The sequence below is a fragment of the Oreochromis niloticus genome, linkage group LG3 (genome assembly GCF_001858045.2).
Source record: "Oreochromis niloticus isolate F11D_XX linkage group LG3, O_niloticus_UMD_NMBU, whole genome shotgun sequence".
Lineage (NCBI taxonomy): Eukaryota > Metazoa > Chordata > Actinopteri > Cichliformes > Cichlidae > Oreochromis > Oreochromis niloticus.
Genome location: NC_031967.2, coordinates 37495425 through 37512073, shown reverse-complemented (window position 1 = coordinate 37512073; position 16649 = coordinate 37495425). Strand labels below are relative to the sequence as shown.

The following is a 16649-nucleotide window of genomic DNA, read 5'->3' as shown; positions in this document are numbered from 1 at the left end:
GTCATTAAGATGCCAAGTAAAAGGCAAAGACACACACACGCACACATCCAAGCACGCACTTTGCATCTTTAATAATCCCACACGCAGCTGAAAGTGACACGATGCTGAACGAAGCTAAATACCTAAAAGTTCATCCTAATCCTTTTTTCCCAAAGATGTATTCCGGATGTTGATTTTAATCAGGTTTCTAGCCGTCTTACTGATCAGCTGTCATATTACTATCAGGTTCCTGTTGTTTTCTAAACAAATTACCAGAGATGTTTTAAAAATATGCCATAATTTGATTATGCTTATGAGTGACTGTATGTGCTGTTTTCATCAAGTTAATCCACATTTCCTGTGTGTTTTCTGCTTTAAAAAGTTTCAGATTCTTGATTGGACAGCATATGTGGGCATGTTGTTGGAACTGATGAGTATCCTATGATGCACTGAGTGTTTTTCTTCACTCATCTTTGTTTATACACCCCTCTGCATTTAATCATTAGTTAGTATTAACCTCTGGCTCTCTCCCACAGTGTTTCTTTGTCTTGTTTTCCTTCTATCAACCCAACCGGTGGCAGCAGATGGCCCCGCCCCTCCCTGAGCCTGGTTCTGCTGGAGGTTTCTTCCTTTTAAAAGGGAGTTTTTCCTTTCCACTGTCGCCAAAGTGCTCATAGGAGGTCATATGATTGTTGGTGGGGGTTTTTTCTGTATTACTGTAGGGTCTTTACCTCATAATAGAAAAGTGCCTTGAGGCATCTATTGTTGTGATTTGGTGCTATATACTATAAATATATACAGTCCCGTTTAAAGTTTTAGACCACCTGAAAAATGGCAAAAAAATCATATTTTGCATGGTTGGATCTTAACAAGGTTCCAAGTAGAGCTTCAACATGCAACGAAAAGAAATGGGAGTGAGACAACATTTTTTTGAGCATGCAATTTATTGAAAACAATGCTTAAACTGAAACAGGCTGATCAAAAGTTTAGGATCACACCTCCACAAAAAACCAGTAAACTCCCTCAAAACAGTTTTCAAATTCCAATCATGAACTCAGTAATGAGTAGCTCTACCATTATTGTTGATCACTTCAAAAATTTGTTGCGGCATGCTTGATGCAAGGGTTTCCATGAGGTGAGTGGGAACATTTGTCCAAGTGGTGAAGACGGCTGCACGAAGGGCATCTACTGTCTGTAACTGTTGTCCATTTTTGTAAACTTCCCTTGCCATCCATCCCAGTGGATCTCAACTTGATTTGGATCAGGGGAAAACGCAGGATGGTCTAAAAGAGTGACGTTATTCTCCTGGAAGAAGTCCCTTGTACTGCAGGCATTGTGTACTGTAGCGTTGTCCTGTAAAAAAGAAACAGTCATCAAGACAAGACAAGGGGCCTCAGTCATGAGGGATGCTCTCTGCAACATCTGGACATAGCCAGCAACCTTTTCATGCCTCTGCACCTCCTGAAGCTCCGTTGTTCCACTGAAGGAAAAAGCACCCCAGACCATTATGGTGTCCCCTCCACTGTGGTGCCTAAAAAACATCCAAAGTGGGATCTGCTTGTCATGCCAGTAACGATGGAAACCATCAAGGTTACATTTTTCTCGTCAGAGAATAAAACTTTCTTCCAAACAGTCAGTTCTGTGGTGTTCAAGGAGACGAGGCCTTTGAAGATGGCTTTTGTTTCTGAAGCCCTTCAGTCTCAGATGCTGTCCGATGGTTAAGGGGCTGCAGTTGGCAGCAGTAACAGCATTAATTTGGGTTGACGAATATCCAGTGTTTTAACGGACAGCCAATTGAATCCTCCTCCTTGGTACTGGTGACATTTTTGGGGGATTTTCCACTTGACTTTTTTGTTCCATAACCCTCAGGATCATTTAAGAAATTCCAAATGACTGTCTTACTGTGTCCCCCCTTTAGCAGTGATGGCGTGCTGCGAGAGACCGTGCTTATGCAGTTCAACAACCCGACAACGTTCAAAAAGGGAAAGTTTGTTTGCCTTTGCCATCAGAATGTCATGGGAGTGTGACTACCTGACAGAAAATGACAATTAATCCATATTTTTGCACAGATTTGACCTTTTAAAGGCATGTGGTCCTAAACTTTAGATTAGCTGTTAAACAGCCTGTTTCAGTTTTCAATAAATTGCATGCTCAAAAAAATGTTTTTGTCTCACTCTCATTCCTTCTTGTTGCATGTTAAAGATCTACTTGGAAACTTGTTAAGATCTAATCATACAAAATATGATTTCTTTGCCATTTTTCAGGTGGTCTTTAAATTTTGATCAGAACAGTATGAAGCTGAATTGAACTGAATTGTAGGTTTTATTGTACACTGACAGCTTTTTAAACTGGTCGTATTACATTAAAGTATTTGGTTGTCAAGCTTCATTTAGCCCCAATCCCCAAAGGATTTCCTGATGTCTTGAGAAAACTAAAAGAAAACTCACACTTTCTCTGAACAGCGCCCTCTTCCTGTGCTTCCTTGTAGTCAGTCCAGTTTGTTATCAACAAAATTTGATGCCGTGTCAGTAAACGAATGTCTTAGTGATTTACTGTTAATAAAATGCCACATGGGGCAACTTTAAAACACGAAGCAGGGCACTGAGGATGAAGGATGAACCCAGGCGTGACAGATGATGAATGTAAAACAGATAGATGGTTTATTTATTAGCAATTTTTTCCTAAAAGACGAAGGAATGTTTTTATTTTGTGTAAAGAGCTGCCAGTTAACACGGCACAGATATTCCACAACCCTACTCTTCTTTGTTTTTCCTCCGCTCATCCAACCTAACCATCAAAGTCCTGGAAAGTGTGTGTAAATGATTAGACATGGATAGAGGGAGGAAGGAAAGATCTGGGGAATTCCTGCGCAGCAAGTGTGAGGTGGTTGCACCTCCGGACACAAATAAAAATATGCATAGATGGAAAGAACGAGAGGGAAATCTAGAAGGGAAAAAGAAGGCAAGAGGCTGAGGTTTGAGCTAAAGATAAAAAAGTCCAAGATTTAATGGGTCTTAAAATAGAGAAGATAAAAAGCTGAACATCTAAAGACTGAAAAAAAGACAGATGGGACAGCAAAGGAAAGGCAAGATAAACACAAGCAAAACAAGGTAGGGAACTCATACTCTTATAAAGTCTATAATGTTTTATAAAATGATCCTGAATGAGTTTTAATGGTTTGATGTGTTGCTGTGCAGATTAGTGGCAGACTGAGATCGAGGAGAGAAAGACTGACATGATTTGAAATTTGATGACCTTGAAATAATTTATGTAAAAAAAAAAAACAGGGGCTATTTATAAGGAAGCTTGTTTTTGCCACTGAAAAGAAAAAATGTGTAGAGTAAAGCTAAATCAAAATTTTGAGTTAGGTATCTTGAAATTTTGACTTTAAGATTCAAATTACTGAGTAAGCTGAGTAACCCAACTTTAAGTTTTAAGATAATAACCCAAAATGTTGACTCATGGCTTCCATAGCTTTATGTGTATAATTAATTCATTAGGAAGGGAACCTCCCATGATGTCCTTACATCGATTTTATGTATTTAAAGCATGTAAGTGGACTAGCACACACATAATGCTTTACTACTTAATTTGAACACTTTTAGGACTTTCTTACTACAACAGTGGTGGGCAACTCCAGGCCTCGAGATCGGGTGTCCTGCAGGTTTTAGTTGTGTCCTTGATCCAACACAGCTGATTTAAATGGCCAAATTACTTCCTCAACATGTGTTAAAGTTCTCCAGAGGCCTGGTAATAAACTCATCATTTGATTCAGGTGTGTTGCAGGGTGATATCTAAAACCTGCAAGACACTGGCCCTCGAAGCCATAAGTTGTCCACCCCTGTACTACAAGGATCGTTTATTTATTTATTCAAGTGCTTTTTTTTTTCCTATGCCTAAGCACTTTTAACTTAAACTCCATCCCAGTATCTTGTCCAAGGATATTTCAACAGGCTGGTTGGATGGATCGAACCACATACCTTCTCTGCCTGCTGAAACAAAACAGCCATGTAGTGCTGTTTATCCATCAAGATTATTCTGGTTTTGAGTTTTAAAAGGGTGAATCTCATATAAATCAGCATTAATTCCATTAAAAGAAACCATAACAGGTTATTCAAAATATCCACAAACATTTGTAGGAACTATTTGGGTTTTTTGAAGGGGGCTTGCCATACATCATCCACCAACAGGGTTTGGTACCTTTCACATTAAAGCCAATACCAATATCTATACCTGGAATTCTGTACAAGGAACACTTGATCTGTAGTTGCTCACAAATAATAAATAAAAAAGTTTTCTTACAAAATAATACCAGATTTTCAATTTTGACGCAGGACTCAAATGGAGGATGTACAGAAAAAGGTTCAGTGCTTTAGTGTGAATCGATATTTGGTTTCACCAACGAAATTCAGTGAAGGACTTGGTTGGTACCCAAACTAATGCAGCAACCCTATGACTGTGTAAGAAAAAGAGTGCACGTACTATAATCTGCATTTTAAAGCTGGATGAAGCTTCTGAAAAATGAACCCAATATGAAAATGCTATAAATCTGCATTTTTTCATCATCATACATTAAGATGTATATTAGTTTATGACAAAATGGCCTTTAACTCTCAGGATTCACGCTTTCAGTAAACATTTTCATGATGAAATTATGGTCTCAATCGCTAGTTTAAAGTCTTGTGTAGAGAAGACTTCAGAAAAGGGTTTTCTCAAACCAGTGGTGTGGTATCAAGGTATTCACCATGATTTTTTTAAATGCAGCTGTGTCTACAGCAACTAACCATGATCAAAACACGTGTTCGTGACAGTGTGACAGCAGGTAAACATTACTTAGCTGCAAGGCACTTCTGTTGGGGGATGTAGAGATCCGAAAAAAAATTAATGATGTTACAACATTACCGCCTAACTTTGTAGTTTTTTTGGCACTTTGTGCACCCCAAGATGAGTACTGAGTTCCATTATATTGAAGACAAAGTAGACAACTCTAAAACTCGCCAGCTTTCATCATTTCATCAATACCAGTGGAAACTATTTAATATTCTCTTTTTTAACAATATTGAAAGAAGAAAACAATGAAAATACAAGCAAAGCATTGGTGGAATATAAGAAAACAATAACAAAAGGAGCAATCACGACAAAAGTCAGGAAATGCACCAATCACAGGAAAAAGGAGTGTTTTAAGAGCAGCCGTGGCATATTTTAGCAAACGTCTAATTTTTAAGATGAAAAAGAGACAGAGCTAACCAAGTGGAAAACACCATCTAGAAAACTATGATTAAACCCGTCCACTGTAATAATGAGATCTGCTCCAATCCTTTTAACACCATCCTTCACACACACTCTCCAGCCCGGGATTTTATTTCAACCATATAAATTTAAGGTCAGACATGTAATTTGACTCATGTTTTAATCACTTTATGGATTTCTTTAAGTGAGTGTGTGTAGCAGTATTTAAACTCATGCTGTGGAGTTACAAACACAACAAAGGCAAAAATACTACAATTTGGAAAGTTCTTTAAATAACTACATTATTTTGAAGCTTATGTTTGGATTATGTCATCTTATTTATAATTAAGAATAACCAGGTCACACACTGAAAATACAAACCATCCCAAAGTGCAAAATGAATGCAACAGGAGTGAGTGCACGTGTAACCGTAGACATGCTGCACCAGCTGCTTTCCACCACCAGTGTTTCTGGTCACATTATACATCCTATTAATGACATTACACAGTCTTTTGTTACACACCTTATGTAATTTGTTATTCTAATTCAGGTTCATGTGTCTTAGGTAACGTTCTCTTTCATGCTTCTTTAATTTGCACTTAGTACTTTTGTACCTTTGTTTTCTGACTGAGCTGCTCTGGCGAAAGATCTGATCACGCCACCAAAGTGTAGCAGAGAGGAAACAGAAGAAGCCAAAAGTGGGAGTAAAGAAGAAGGTGATCCTGGAAATTTACTTTTAAAAAATGTTTGAAACCTATTCTTATTTTATTCTTTGTTTTGTTTTTTAAGAGACACTGAGAGACAGATGGAAAATGCTGAAGAGAGTAATATGCAGAAAATTCAAACCAGAGACTCGCTACTCAGTGCAGAAGGCCACACTCACAGGTGTGTGTTTCGGGTTTCACCGCTCTCGCCTCTCATTTGCTTTGAATGGGTTGACGTCATGCAGCATTGAACTGCATTGTGGATCCGTTACTCTGCTTCGCTTCAGTAGCTCTGCTTGGAGCCGCCAGTTGATGAAATCACATTTATGAAAACATCCAGAGGAAGAAGTTGATCATTGTGATGAGTAATGATAGAATGAGGTAGTAAGAAGCACGTCGCCAAGCTCATGCTAATAGCTAATTGATGCCAAGTCTTTCTGGACACTCAGCAGCCATCTTCTCCAACCAGGTATTTGGTAAATTTACACCAAAAAAGGTTTTAAAAGCTTTTCTATCCACAAGATCATTAATGTCTTGTTACAGAGGGCTAGCATAATCAACATCATCAGCACCTCTGGCATTGAACAAACTAGCATATCCCCTCCCTGTGCATGGGTGTTTGCTTTGGTGTCAGGTAAACAAACGGCAACTGTCAAGAAAATCGTTATATACATGTGGAAGATTTAATACCTAACGGCTTGCTTCATAAGGTGTCTTGTGATGATGACGCTCACCCAGACTTCGTTGTCTTATCCCCACAGTGTTGCTCTGGGTTTTGGAGGTCTGTACAAGAGCATACTTACCAACGTCGAAAACACCTCGTAGGCAAATACCCACCCAAATGGACTTCACCATAGCAGCATTAAAAAACCTCCAAGAGTCAGTTTCAAAACACTGAGATGGCAACATACCAACACAACATTAACCCTTAGATGCACGAGTGATTAGGAAAATTAACCTGAATAATGTCTTTTTATGCCACATTTGTCATTTTGGTTAAGACTAATCATTTGTATTATATTTGGTCCCACTCAAAAGATTTAATGTTTGACATATATATATATTTTTTTTTTTACTTTTAACATCTTTAAAATGAGCTTCTCGTGTGTGACCTGTCATCCATTGGTGATGCCATTCTTGAATTCAGGGTGCTGAGCTGTGAAAAACTGTAGGCATTCACAGTGGGGATGTCAAGTATGTTGTACCGCAGCACCGTGGGCCACCTCTGTGTTTGATGCTTGCAGGTGTAGGTGCCCACCATCCGGTCATGGTGTCTACACCTCCTTTGGTCTCGTGGTAAAATGTGATCACTTCTGGTCTTCTTCACTTCTTTTCCTTCTGCTCTTTCTATTCTCCACTTTGCTGCGATGCATCGTGCTCAGGAGCCATTCCTCTTTTTCTGACACAGCTGAACATGGTAAGGCTGCCACTGAATCTAAAATCTGTGCTGTAAAACTCTCTGGGCTTGGAAGGAATCAGAGGAAGGATGTCTGCCTTGTTCTGTTGTAGTGTCCCCAAACCAGTGAAATCCTTCTGTAAGTGATGCTGGGCAAGAGGCGCACTGGAGATAAAGTTATCTGTGGCGAAGTTGCACCCTGTGTTTCTGAATCTATCGCACATCTTCTGGGCAATGTTTGTGTAATCCATTCCATCTATTGCATGGGGGGGTGCGTGCTTTATAAAAGATCTTTCGACATACTTGGCGGGCTAGTTTGGCATGTCCTGTAGAAACTTGGAACTCCACCTGAATGGTACAAGCTGTTCATCTACAGTGACACAATTACTGGGGATGAATTGCAACCTGCTGTCTGTTAGTTCTTGCTGTCTAAAATCATTTTAAGCACAGAATATATATTCTTACCAATTGGTAAACAATTGGTAAGGAATCATAGACTCATATGAAATTCAATAGGAAATGAATGGGGGTCATTTTTTACCTACCTACCTGGAAGCTTGCAATAGTAATAAAAGTAAAAAAAATAAATGGCATGTTTCCTGAGGAATAGCTGGAATACGAAACAATAACTTTTCATTACAAAGATATTGCAAGAAAACACCTCACTAACAAATGGCCGGTGCCACCCCAGACCAGATGACTAAGATGTTTCCTAACATTCACGCAACTTGCTATTTAATAAAGAGCCAAGAAATGACATGAAAACAAAGGATTGGAGGAAACTTATACATAAGGTATTGTTCTGCACATCAAAGCTAAGTATGTCAAAGAAGTCTCACTTAGTGTGAAATTGTCGTTCGATTCTTCTAACTGGCTTATGACTTGTCCAAAGATTAGCCTTTGGTGTCTTTTTTTTGTCAGCTTTGTTGAGAACCATTTATGTGGTAGAAAAAGAGAATAATCTCTGTGGCAGAATGTGAATTAAATCAAGTGTTATGCTGCTGTAATTAGGTTATTTTTTATCTTGAAATTCTGTATTGAATGTGGCTCTATTTTCTTAGTGTGAAATAGGCTGCACTAAACTCCTAACTGGCTTATGAATGCTCGCTGCTGTGTCAAAGGCAAATCCTGTGTTCTGCCCCGAAAATGAATGTAAAAGATTCAACCTCTTAAATTAATGTCATTTTCTGTCCTGTCTGCTGCTTCTAAATGATTTCTGTTATCCTCACACTGCTGTTTGAAATCTGTTGGAGGGTCTCTGTCTCTTGAAGGGAGACCACATTGAGGTATTTAATGGGATTCATGACTTTACCTACTTAACTACAGAGTTTATTTATTGTTTGATTGTTGGTATGGTGAAGGTAGGTGTGCAACATAAAAATTGCTGTGGCCTAAAATTTACACATAAAATTCTTCAGCTTAGAGAGGCATCCTGACTCAAATTCTACATTTAAAGCACCAGTTTATATTCTCCTTAATGCTTACATTAATGCATACATAAATTCCCTCGTGATTAATAAAGTATTCAGATTCTGATTCATAAAGTACTGCACTGAAGGTCCCATGTCTTTGGCAAAGCTCTGCAAGAGGTTGAAGTTTTGAATTGCAGACGAGCTTGCATTTAGCTCAAAGACTACGACAAAACACGGAGACAATTCAAGTCTTTCATCCAAGAAAGCAGAAATGTATTTCATACAAGTAACCTATATCATTGTGTATTGTAAGCACGTCAGTACTGTAAATAATCTGCATATAATAATAATTGTCACAAGATACACAACATTATGATCACAAAGAGTCAATTTCTCCATATCTCAAGCTGTAGGTGAATCACAGCTGGTTCTATATACCACTACTATGCGATACCATTGTAGCTATGGACATGTTTTATGTGACGGTAAATAGATGCCAATTATATTTTTGATGTACTGCCAGTAGGTGTGTTCGATATGCTGATATCCCTCACAAAAAAACTGTAACACCAGTAACTGTACACATAACAGTAATGAAATGACTCAATTTGTTCAGCATTTATACTGAATTTCTAAAAATGTAATGAGATTACAGTAACACATAAGTTTGATTGAAGATTCTGGCATGTTTTGGTTCTGACAATGGAAAGATGCCAAGTAGACATGTTAGAGACATGTTTGACCAGTTTTTTGAAAAATTCCTCCCTCTTTACTGGAAAGTTTCAGAAGACCTGGAGGCTGGGTGGGATGATGGTGGTGGTCCCTGATCTGCGACAGCTGGGATAGTATCCAGCCCTCCTGGAGTGACCTGCGGCTGAAAAGTAGACAAATAGATGGAACTGCCAAGCTATTTCTCTTTTCCAAACCATCTGGTATATTCAGTTATGATTTCACTGTATACCTTGAAAAATTAAACAAACACATTTGATGTCAAAAAAAGCCAAACTGTCATAATCTAGCACAATGAGGACCCATTGCAGACGCTAAAGGAAGGCAGAAATAAACAAAAAAGCTCATCTTTTATTGCAAAAGTCCAAAGAAACCAAATTCCATGTGGAAGACAGCTAAATACAGTGACAGACATACTTTGAAATATGCTTTGAAATAAATGTATGCAGATGTCACCAGAAGTAACAAACGGAAAACTTAAGCTATATATACAAGCTGATGCACTAAGGGGTAATCAGGGGAATAGGGAACAGGCGTGGAACAAATAACAGCTGAGAGACTAATCAGGGTACCAAGACAAATGAAGTAAAACTAAAAGTACAAGAAACAAGAGAGGTGTTTCACTGTAATATAGAAGGGTCTTTATTTTACAATTTAGAGCACGTTGAGGTGACTGTTGTTGTGATTTGGTGCTATGCAAATAAAACTGGATTGAAATGATTTGAAAGGACTACCAAAACAATACAGGAACTAAATGCAGAGAAGCCTTGACCAAGAAGAACACAAGGGAAAAGCTATGAAAAATAACATGGGTAACTATAAACTAAAAATAACAACCAACTAGGAACCAAACAGAGTATCAAATAACAAGACTTAAGTCAGAAAAACTCTGGGCCAAATTTCAGAACCATGACGCAACCCTTTAGTGTGAAGGCCTTTACACAACACATGTGTAAAATTTGTGCAAATATTTTGTGGGCTAAAATACTTTTTGGACTCGTCTATTCTTAATGGAGCCGTTCACAGCAAACATAGAATTTCACAGGAAGAATTTGCAGCACTTACTTTTGCAGCTCGAACCACGTTTTTCAGATTTTTTTTAAAAAAACAGAATAAACAGATCTGACCAATCAGGTCACTGTATTTGGCAACAAGTGTTGACATACCTCAAAACGCACACCGGTACTTAGTATAGAATGATATGGAAATAGTAAAATAATACTGTTTTACCTCAGGGACACAGCTAGACGCTCTTCCAGGTCAATCCGCTCTCTGAAACTATTTCTCTTCCTCCTCAGATGGGGACCTAACTCTGCCAACAAGAGCTCAAAGTGGCGCAATGATATCCTGAAATATGTACAAAAGCAGCCGTGATATAGCTTCAGCTCCTGGATGAAATCATGAAATTATCAATGCTATTCCCTTCTGGAGAGAACTGGATAAACCCAGAATTTTCATTTTTTTCATCAGGACCAGCTCATCATTGCTTGATGTCGACTTTGGAAAAAGGAATTATACAGAATTTGCATTTAGCAACTCATGTTAATAGTGCTCAATTGAATTAACTGGAATCTGTCAATGTATTGAAAACAAGGTATTCTCAAGCAAGTTTAAAAAGCAAATCTCTTTGTATATTTTTTAAGCCAGTCTGAAGGTGTTTAATCATAAAAGCCATTTGAGATATCTATATGCCCAGAAAGTGTAGCTCGCACCGGATCTAAATATGTGAATCAGACAACATTCATGACACAAATTGTGGTAATTGGGCTCTAAGGGTTTTAAGGAAATGTAACCCACCCAAATGGTAAGAAATGGTTCCAAATTTTTTTTGTACCCACTCAGTTCAAGAAAAACTAGGGCAGTTGGACAGAAAACAGCCTAATCTGGCAACAGGCGCCTGTATTGTTTGAGCTTCACTGACACCAATACAAGAGAAAGCTGGCCTCTTCTCCAGGAAACTCAGTTACATCTTTGAAGGTCTGACAATCGCACAACAATCAAAAAGCTCTATTCCCCATGTTCGAACCGAAACACAAAACCAATGTTTTCACATTAAATCCACTCTGCAGGGTTTTGTCGAAATGCTCTGCTATCGACAACGTTAAAAATCTGTACCTTTTAATCTTTGTTGTCAGAGCAAAACCCTCAAACAAACGTCTCACACCGACTTCCATTTCCTCAGTGTGAAATGGGCTCTCCAGCCGTCTTAACTGGCTTACAGCCGTCCCCTTCTGTTTCAAACATAAATCCTATTTTCAGCTCTCATCAGTCAAGAACAGACGCGAGGATGTCTCTGTTTCAATAACTCATTTAGCTGCACACACACTTGTGCTCGCACACACTCACACTGCCTGTTGCTACAGCTGCGTTTGGAGACAAATCCCTTTTTCTGCTTTGCCCTCTCAGACAAAAAACGCCCGTCTCATTTCTTAACACTGCCTGTTGCACAAGATAAAACCTCCTTCAATCCTCTTTTCCTCCTTTTTATTTTTTCAATGCCAAATTTTGCTCAGGCTTAAAACAGGAAAGAAGTCACTGAAAACAGGTGAACAGAACACGAATACTTCTTTTTTTCCCAGGTAAGTGTTGAGTAATTCTTACTGTGCAGCCAAACCAGGACAAGTGTGCGGTTACAGGAAACCTTGTCTCCATGAAATAATTCAAGAGGAAGTGCCTTTCAATGGTAAATAGACTGGTACTTACATAGCGCTTTTCTACTTTTTTCTACTTTATCTGGAGATCTATTCTGTCATATATGAACTGTTGCAATGTTAGATTTTCAATTCTGTTTTAATTATAGCACCAAACACTCACAACAGGCTGTAAGTTAAACACCCTACAATGATACAAAGAAGATCCCAACAATCAGACGACCCAGTATGAGCAAGCACTGGGCGAAAGCGAGAATAACAAACTCCCTTTTGATAGGGAGAAACCTCCAGCAGAACCAGGGAGGTGGAGCCATCTGACTTAATGTTCATTAAAACAAAGATAAAGCATTACAATGCTTTAAGTAATCTGATGAGCCAAAAGCTTAGAGCACTTGATCCCACCCACTATGTGGTAAAAGGTTTTGAGGTTGTGGAGCTAACATTCATTTGTGGACAACAGCTTTAAAACAAATAGAAAAACTCTTACAGCTACACCTCACATCTCTCTGCCCCTGTTGCAAAAATCATAAGCTTTAATAATTTTTAAAAAGCACAAAATCCTGGAACGATTAGACCTTCATGTACAACTATTCAGACCTACAGAGCTGTCCACTAGTTTGGCTTTTGAGATAAAACCCAAACATTTGCATAGTCTCAAAGGAACTTTCCAAAAGAATGCATTCACAGATTGTGACATTGACTGAGAGGAAGGCTATTTATACACTTAAGGGTATAAATAAACTTTTGCTTCCCATTTTTTAATAAAGGAAAGCAAAAGTTTCATTTGTTTATTTTTTTTTTAACCAAAACTACCTGTTGGAAAACGGGCATCATCTCATAATCAGGGTCGTCTTACATTGTTGCCAATAGAGTTACACATTTCCCATTAAGGCCTTAATGGGAAATGTGTAGGTGCACAGTTGCAGTCTGCTGCTGACATTTAAAGAAAATGTGTTTTATTGCTCATATAATTGGAGCACACTTTGACATCCACGAGACACATCTGTAAATCTTCACACTCGTCATCATCTGATTGGAAAATTAGGCTTTGTACTTAAGCCAGGAAACTCGTCAGATGTCGTCCTGAATTGGTGCCGACAGTTGGTTGCACTGCTGCACATCTGGGCAGGGAGAACATGTGAAAGAGGGGAAAAAAGCATTTTAATACCAGAGTGAGACAGAATTTACACGACCTTTTGTGCTCTCCATATCTCTTTCATTCAGTGTGTGTGTGAGTGTGTGTGCACCTCTCGAGGCTGACGACGGGGTGTGAAATGGAGTCGCGCTGTAAGTGGATGTAATTGAAGCAGGATAATTAACCATCGAGGCTCCTCTGCAGCCCTCAGCACTGCAGAGATGGAGGGATGATGTGGAGAAGAAGGAGGGGGGAATGGAATATGAGGGAAAGAGACGAAGGGGAAGAAAGGGAGGGTAAAAGGTCATTTTGGGGAAAACTTGAAAGCACAGAGGAAAGAGCGGGAAGAAATAAAGGCAGGGAAGAACGAAGGAGAGCAGCATTTTAAAAACAGAGAAGGTGTAACGGGGTGGACGAGAATAAAGTAAATAAAAGCACAAAAATGATGAAAGAAATTGAAATAGCAGAGAAAGAAATGTGAAAATAAGAAAGTGAAACCAGGAAGAATAAAGAAAAACAATGAGTAGAAACAAAAAAGTGAAAGAAGACAAGAGGAGAAGGGAAAGACAGAGAAGAGAACAAGAAAAACGTGGGAAGAAGAGACGGAGGGAAAAGGGAGACTGAAAAGGAAAAGTGCCCATTACATCAGAATTAAAGATGAATGTAAAAAACGATAGACACAAGCAGAGAGAAAACAGAGGGCAAAACTTCAGCGGCAAAAATAAAAGAAATAACTAAAGAAACAGAAAGAAAGCAGAGGTTAAGTTTTAACAAATGATTTATTCAAATAATAAAAAAATTCTACCTTTATATGCAACAGTTAATTTAAAAAACACAAAATAACCACATTTTTGCAAAAGATCTCCAAAAAAAAGGAAAACATTGTTGGATAATCCCAAAAACTGATTTTAATGTAATATGAGTAATTTAATAATAGCCACAATTATTTAAGGTTAAAAAGAGAAGAAGACAAAGAAGAAGAAAGTAAAGAAAAGGAGGAAGATAATGTGGAAAGATCACAAGAGGAGAAAGAAGAACAAGGAAAAAGAGGAAGATAATGTGGAAAGATCACAAGAGGAGAAAGAAGAGGAAGATAATGTGGAAAGATCACAAGAGGAGAAAGAAGAACAAGGAAAAAGAGGAAGATAATGTGGAAAGATCACAAGAGGAGAAAGAAGAGGAAGATAATGTGGACAGATCACAAGAGGAGAAAGCAGAACAAGGAAAAAGAGGAAGATAATGTGGAAAGATCACAAGAGGAGAAAGAAGAACAAGGAAAAAGAGGAAGATAATGTGGAAAGATCACAAGAGGAGAAAGAAGAACAAGGAAAAAAAGGAAGATAATGTGGAAAGATCACAAGAGGAGAAAGAAGAACAAGGAAAAAGAGGAAGATAATGTGGAAAGATCACAAGAGGAGAAAGAAGAACAAGGAAAAAAAGGAAGATAATGTGGAAAGATCACAAGAGGAGAAAGAAGAACAAGGAAAAAGAGGAAGATAATGTGGAAAGATCACAAGAGGAGAAAGCACCAAGAACAAAGAAATAGAAAATATTTTGAAGAAGACATTAAAAAAGACAAAGTAAAAACAAAGGCTGTGTGAAAAAGAGAAACATAAAAGGCTGTGACAAACAGTGAGCATGAAGACAGAAAGAAAAAGGGGTTTAGAGGAAAGACAGAAACGTTAAACTGCTGAGAGAACAAAAACAGATTTGAAGGAAAGAAACATTTAGAGAAAATTGAATTATTAAGAGAAATGTTTATGAAAAAAGACAAGAGAAAAGCACGAGACAAGGATGGAATCAAGCAAGAGGGGGAAAGGAGAAAAATGAGACACGTCAAACAAGCGAACAGGGAAGGGATGGGAAAAAGACAGAATCTCAATGGGGAATGTAGAGGAGTTCAGGAAAAATTATTAATTATTTGGAGGAAGATGGACTAGAAAACATAAAAAGCAGAAAACAATGAGAGAAAGAAAACAAAAGAAAAGAGAGAAAAGAAAGAAAGTGAGGAAGGATGAGGTAAGATGGGAAAGAGGCTGGAAGGATGGGAGGAAGGCAACATGGATGAATCAAGAATGCTTGACAAAGCAAAAGAAGAAAAGAGGAAAAAATGAAAGTAGACGGAGGAAATGCATCATATCTGAGAGAAGTAGGAAAAAAAACAAGGAAGAAGAAAGAAGGAAAGAACGAACAGCAGCGATGCAGGTTTGTTTTTCCCAGCAGATAGAATCTCTGCCTTCAGCTTTCTCTGCGTTTTCCCACATCAGATCCGTCCTGCTGCACATTACAATCAGACCTCCATTATCTCCCATTAACCCGCCAGGAAACTCACTTCATTTTTTTCTGTTCCTTTTTTTTTTTACCTTTTCCAGGCCTTAAATGTTGAGTCTGACTGCTGATAAATTCATGTGACACAATCACTGATACATCTGAGAGTCAGCTCGGCCTAACGACTCTTTCACTCATTTAGCAGGAAACAGCTCATCCATCACTGCCACAGAAGAGATCCAATCACAATACAGGAAGTTTCTGGAGAGATTTAACATAAAGTTTCCTCAACTAAGGGTTATTTTCATTGTTAGATAATCTGTGGGATTTTCTGCTTATTATTTAATCTTTTGGTCTAAAATGTCACAAAATTGTCAGAAATGCCCGTTTAGTTTCCCACGTTTTTAAAGCTGTTTGATTTGCCCAACCAAGAAGCCAAAAAAAGTTTAAAGTGCTGAAAACCCATTAATATCAGTGACATTTCAGTTCTTTATATGTGGAAAGTTTTTAAAAATAGTTGTATGAAATGGTGTTGCTTCCAAAATAATGTCCCTCCTCCCAATTATTCCCAAAGTTTGGCTTTTTTCCTTAGTTTTACATTAAAAAATGAATCAGTGACACATAAATGGGGTCAAATACAAACGTTTGGAGATATATAATTTTTTTAAAGTGTCCTGATGTGATTAAAAAATGTCTGCAGTGATGGGAAACATGGAGAGGAAGCAGGAGATGAGCAGAAAGTGAAAGTGGAGTTTGTTTTGAGCACCTGGGTGAAACAGGCAGGTGGAGTTTACTGATTGCGGAGCCAGAAAGTCTGACTGTCAGTGACTTTAGGTGGCCATTGTCTCGCTCCCTTTCTCCGTCTCATCCAGCTTTCTGACTTTCCACACAGGCTTTAATGGCTTGCACCTGCCCTGCTCTGCTCTCGGCAGCTTTTTTCCAGCAAACCCTTCATCAGAGTTTTCGAAAATCAGCACATGTACGGTCAGATTGCCTGGTTTTTCCACATCCTGTCCCCTTTTTTTTTGGTCACGGTGCATCTCCTATTTCAGAATGACCAACTACTCTATGTCGGGTTTTTCCCCCATAAGCAGATGTTAACTTCTGTATTTGAACATTTCTTCTCTTTCTTTTTCTGACTTTCAT

General features: G+C 38.4%; 1 long non-coding RNA gene across 1 annotated transcript; it reads right to left on the bottom strand.

Annotated features, from left to right (window-relative positions):
* Positions 1 to 9027: 9027 nt before the first annotated feature.
* LOC102078627 (uncharacterized) lies at positions 9028 to 10437 on the bottom strand. The gene is made up of 3 exons (XR_267137.3): positions 9867 to 10437; positions 9682 to 9763; positions 9028 to 9594 (listed from the first exon to the last, which is right to left on the bottom strand). It is a non-coding gene; the product is annotated as an uncharacterized LOC102078627 (long non-coding RNA).
* Positions 10438 to 16649: the final 6212 nt, after the last annotated feature.